General features: G+C 37.3%; 2 pseudogenes; one reads left to right on the plus strand and one right to left on the minus strand.

Annotated features, from left to right (window-relative positions):
* LOC125856054 (uncharacterized) lies at positions 1 to 1,733 on the plus strand (annotated as a pseudogene).
* Positions 1,734 to 1,901: 168 nt separating this feature from the next.
* LOC125856055 (uncharacterized) lies at positions 1,902 to 3,115 on the minus strand (annotated as a pseudogene).
* Positions 3,116 to 6,335: the final 3,220 nt, after the last annotated feature.

The raw sequence follows: 6,335 nt of genomic DNA on the forward strand, positions 1-6,335 counted from the left end.
ATGCAGGAACAACTAAAGGAACATGGTACTAAAACTGAATTTACACAATAGTAAACTGAGATACTAGAGAGAAAACAATTATCTCAAACTGAAGCGGAATTGGAAGGAAAGATATGAGGATACTTGGCCTTCATGTGTGCTTCAACTACTCATCCACCTTAGGAACACATAACTGGCCATCTCCCTCTTGGGAGAAAACCTCTACTTTCTATTGTTGAACTGCACCTTCTGATGAAATAATATACGATCATTAGCTTGTTTTCCCTTAACCTCTGCTACTAATGAAGGTTCTGATCTATTCTGGACGATCACACCACCATCTGATGTGTATGTAAGACTAACTCCTAAGAGAGCAAGCTGATGAACATCTATTGCTAATTGCTTCCCTTTTTCCTCAACTTGTGCTACATCACCCTCTAGTCCACCATTCTGGCCTTAAGGTAAGAGATAATTTGACCTTTATGCACTGAGCTACTACCCTTCCATTTAAACACCGGCTCGTTGGAAACTGAAACCAAACGATCCTAGTTCTACAATCGACTGAGGGATAACATAAATGTAACCAATCCATTCCTAGAATGATATCAAAATTTACCATTTCTAACTCAATAAGATCTGTTAAGGTGACTTTCTAAGAGACCATTTGAAGTTGACTGGAAATTGCAATTCTGCCCGGACAGGTTTTACGAAAATGGTCATAACTCCTTCATCCTAACTCGGAATGAGGTGAAACCAACTGCATTGGAAAGCTAACTCGAAGGACTTTAATTTAATAGGTAGTGGCCCTTCTAGTTCCTTGTGTGCTATGAGATACGCCTCTTTAAAGTTGACCCTCCAAATCGCATTTTTTGCGATTTTCGAATTTTGATACGGTTGCTCTAAAATTCGGGTTAGGCCCATTTTCCACTCAATTTGACCCCCTGAATAAGAATATGAAGTCGAATTTCTGAAATCATGCACGGATTTTGAGATATATGGAAATTACAATTATAGGTGCTTCCGAAGCACATTTTCGGGCATTTTTGGGGTCGTTTCAGTAACCATAAGTAATCTGGTTGAAAATTCCAACTTGTTCTTCAAATTTCACTTACTTTCATTAGAGCGATATGACTTGTGGTGTGAAATCAAACATAGAACCAATAGTTTCATATCCTTACCTTACAGTAGTCCACCTATATATTGGCATTATTCTCTGTATTTTCTCAGAAGTGACGGTAGTGTTCTAGCTCTTGATAGAAAGAAAGAAAAGGGTATACGCATTGACCCTCCCAAGTTTATTGATCATTATGTTCTCAGCTATGGAAATTTTTTTGAATGGTAGGGATATGAGTGGTAGCGATATATTGCTACGGAGGGCACATGGTTTACTTACCCTTGTATGCATTTTAAGAAAGTACATAGTCATTGTCACTTATGATAGAGCAAGAAACTGTTGGAGGGTTTCCCAAACTTTGGACAACTTTGTTTTAGGTCCGGATGGCCATATTATAGGCTTTTCAGTCTGGATTGACAACAAGCAAGTGTCTTCTCTGGTACGACGTCCCCCAAAACTGTATCATGATCTATACAATTATGATACAAAAATCAATGTGCACAAAAATGTTGACACTGTTGACTATCTATTGTATTGCTTCCACCCAACATTAGCTTGTGTCTATAAGACACCCTCCAATTATGTAACGACTTCTCAATAGGCGTATATTGCTGAAAAGTTGGAAGACATCGAAGATTGATTATCAAAGGTACCATCTTGTTGAAGTTTAAGGCTTTAGTCTTTTAGTTTATGCCAGAGAAGGAGATACATGAGAAGAGTAATTTGACCATACTTGAGAGAATATAATAATAGATGTGGCATATGCACTTCATTATCTTAACTGAAAGATTAAAGCCTTAAAGTTCAACTAGCGGGTACCTTCGATGATAAATCTTCTGATTGTTATCCAACTTTCATCAATACACGCCTGCTGACAAGTCGTTGCATAATTGGAGGGAGTCTTTTTTACACAAGCTAATGTTTGGTGGAAGCAATACATGGGATAATCAAGTGTGTTCGGAAGTGCAACATTTTTGTATACATTGATGTTGGTATCATACTCGTATAGATCATGATACTATTTTGAAGGACGTTGTACCAGGAAAGACACTTGCTTGTTGTCGATCCAGACTAGAAAGCCTTTAGTATGGCCATCTGGATCTAAAACAAAGTTGTCCAAAGTATGGGAAACCCTCCAACAACTGCTTGCTCTATCATAAGTGCCAATGACTATGTACTTTCTGAAAATGCAAACAAGGGTGAGTAAACCTTCCGCCCTCCCTAGCCATATATCGCTACTACTCATATCCCTACCAGTGAAAAATTTTCCATAGCTCAGAACAAAATGATCAATAAACTCGGGAGGGTAAATAAATATACCCTCTTCTCTCTTTGTATCAAGAGGTAGAACACTACCGTCACTTCTGAGAAAATATAGAGAATCATGCCAATAAACAGGTGGACTACCGTAAGGTAAGGATAAGAAACTACTGGTTCTCAGTTGGATTTCACGCCACAAGCTCGATCACTTTATTGAAAGTAAGTGAAATTTGTAGAACAAGTTAAAAATTTTAACTAGGTTACTTATGGTAACAAATTTGTATTGATTTTCATTAGGGCAATCAACCACTAGGCGTGTTTTTCCTAACTCATTTCAAGGAGCATTTGGGTATGGAATCAATTGATGCTCTCCAGTTAAGGGATTGAAAACACAGAAACACCTAATTCTCTCAGACTCAAAGAGAATCAGACCATTACGTAAGCCCAAAATCTCTACACCAAAACATAACGTCGTCACATTTTGAGTGAAAGGGTTAAAGGAGATTTTTGGGAATAGCATTATTTTTCTCCCATCATGTACTAAATCGATGAGTTATGTATAAGTGACCTTTTGGCATTGGAACAATGTTTTGGAAAATTCAGGATGCGATATCCTACCTTTAAAATTATTGGATAGAAGTTTACAGTGAACAAAAATAGGGGCCAGCGGGAGATGATCTTCATAACTATATCATCCGGCATGTTTATGTTTACACTCACTGATAGACCATTGTGTTACTCTGCTTTGTTGCCGTTTCTCATGCCCAATTCTTTCTATTCTCTTTTTCGAGTCTATTAAGGAAGAAAACAAATGTTTTGCCCTAAAACAAGTTGGTGTTAAATAGTATAAAACTTTATTAGGGAAATCTCTGAAGTGATTCGGTAGATTGAGCTGACCAATCTATGAACTAGATCTATGGACCTATAATAAATTATTCTAATTAAGAGATCAAAATAACAAATGATATATATTGTTCAAATAGGGTATTTATACAAGACATTGGAACAAAGGATTAGGAAAGAAATCATAACAATATTAATTAAACTAAATGACAATCTTTACTGTTATGAAAAATGATCAAGGAAGAAAATCAATACAATCAATCAAAAACAAATGAAAATCTTTACAGTTATGAATGAGGATCAAGAAAGAAATCAATACAATCAATCAAAATATATGACAATCTTTACCTATCACGGCCCGAAGGTACCCCTGGACGTAAACACAGGATACAGGATCACAAGTTACACCAAGTTAATCCTGAGCTAGCATATCATAAGCATACTAAAAGATTACTCAATAAATATACTATGTGGAAGCTTAAACAGTGATAACTAAAAGTGGGGAATATCCAATACTGATCTGAATATATAAAAGACTATGAGATTAATAAAAACATGAAGATTAAACTCAAAACTAAAACTCAATCTAGTACTCTGTCTAAAAAAGCCTCTAAATGACTAAAGTTGCTCGGACATGCCCCAATCTAACTCTAGCAAAACTAAAAACTGAATAAAAAGACTAAAGTGTAAAACATTTCTATTGTCCTCAAAGTATGATGACTCACCACTGTAGTTGCTGAACTGGAGATCGAAACCAATCTATGTGTGATATGGATGATGATTACCCGAACCAGATCATGAAAGGATGTAATGCAGAGGATGTGTCAGTACTTGGAATGTACTAAGCATGCAGGATACAGAGTATATCTGATAAAATAAATGATTTCACAAAGCATATTGAGCAATAAAATAATCTGAATTTAATGTAAATGCTGAAATATACTGAAGGCTAAGCTAAATGCAATGACGAAGTACTAATCCTGAACATGACATACTGAGACTGAATACTGAAATATATCTGAAGACCTGGTCAAATGCATTGATGTCTGACTGTGGCAACTACTATTAATTGACATAAAATCACGTGAGCTAAACGTGGAGTTCGATGTATACGCCCCATTGAGAGGACCCAATATACCTTGCCAGGGGTATAAAGGCATGAATGGCGTGATCACTAAAGTTGATGCCAAACAGTGGGGACTGCTAAACCTATCGGGGTCACGTAGTTCTGCGACTATGAGGGTGACTGACCCTAGTCCAACTCGGTATTAAGCCTACTCCCAACTAGAATGTGTACAATACAACATACATGAAATAAACTAGATAACTCAAGATTCTGACATGCTAACTAAAAATGCAACATTAAGTACTGATAATGAAACATTTGAAAACTGATGCATGCATTACTATAAGTGACCTAGCAAGTGTAATTCATGAACTAAACGAATCTACACAACTAGGGTACTCAATTTCATGCAAGTATTAAGCAACATGGTTACAAAAAACATAATACCCTGATTAGGATTACTCTAACAGCTAAATCACAATTATCTGATGTTCTAGTAAACCTAAGTCTAAACATGATATAGAGAATCAAGAATCTGACTAAATTCTAGGGACCTAATGGCTGACAAGAACCCAGTAGTGAAATCTCACATCCCAAGTGACGAAATCTATAAAGAAATCATTCAATTTCGGGGCTGAAACTTTGAAGAACAATGTTGCTTCTTCTTTGGAGTTTTGGTCGACTTTCCTCTTCTTTTAGCTCCAAATTTGGATGATTTTAGGTGAATGAGGGTTCCAGGTAAGTTTGCTATGTTATAAGGCTTAGACTCAGTTAAATGACATAGTTTAGGAATAAAATTATGAAGTTTAAGTGCCAAACGATTGGGAAAAGACCTAAATTAACCTAACTTAAAAGGTGTTGAAGGCCAGCCACGGAGGGACCTACCGCCAGTAGGTCGAACTACCAACCGCAGGTAGGGTCATCGAGGGCTTCACTAAAATGAGCATAATGTTTTACTCAGAGATGGGATTTTGTAAACTCGCCAGCTTTGGAAAGACGATTCAATTATCTATTATTTGGTAGGTCAAGGGCCATCAAATTCCTATTGTGGTAAGGGTTATGACCATTTGAAGTTGACCCAACCGCCATTTCCCTCTCTGGTTGCTGACCCTCACCTACGGTTCATAGGTCCAACCACGGATTGTACTGTTCGACCGTGGTTAGGATCAAAGAGCATAAATATTTGGTACTCAATGACGGACCCCACCTACGAACAGTGTGACAGACCATGGACCATCGATGGCTTCCATGGTTCTTGTACCAGGTCTAGAAAGCTACATTTTTTTCCATTTTCTCAAATCCGAGGTGTTATAATCGGGAACATTAGTCTTCACATGAAGTCTAAACAAGCTGACTATGGAGGGAAGAAGTTGCAATCACTACAATTAAGTACTAGAGACGATATCTAACTAAACTGAATTCCAAGGACATGCAAATATGCTTAAAATGCAAGAAAAACTGAAGGAACAAGGTACTAAGATTGAATTTACACAACAGTAAACTAAGATACTGGAGAGGAAACTATTATCTCAAGCTGAAACAGAATCGGATGGAAAGAGATGAGGATACTTGGCATTCATGGTTGCTTCAACTACTCATCCACCGTAGGAACACATAAGCGACCATCTCCCCCTTGGGAGAAAACCTCTACTTTCTGTTGTTGAACTGCACCTTCTGACTGAAATAATATACAATCATTGTCCTGTTTTCTCTTAACCTTTGCTACCAATGAAGGTTCTTATCTATTGTGGACTATCACACCTTCATCTCACATGTCTGTAAGACTAACTCCTAAGCGAGCAAGCCAATGAACATCTTTTGCTAATTCCTTCCCTTTTTCCTCAACATCTACTACATCACCCTCTAGGTCACCTTTATGGCCTTAAGGTAAGAGATAATTTGACCTATAGGCACTGAGCTACTACCCTTCCATTTTGAAGACTGGCTCGTTAGAAACTGAAACCAAATGATCCTAGTTCTACAATCGACTGAGGCATAACAGGAATATAACCAATCCATGCCTAGAATGATATCAAAATCTACCATTTCTAACTATACAAGATTTGCTAAGGT

This window comes from Solanum stenotomum, chromosome 2 (assembly GCF_019186545.1).
Source record: "Solanum stenotomum isolate F172 chromosome 2, ASM1918654v1, whole genome shotgun sequence".
Taxonomy (NCBI): Eukaryota; Viridiplantae; Streptophyta; class Magnoliopsida; order Solanales; family Solanaceae; genus Solanum; species Solanum stenotomum.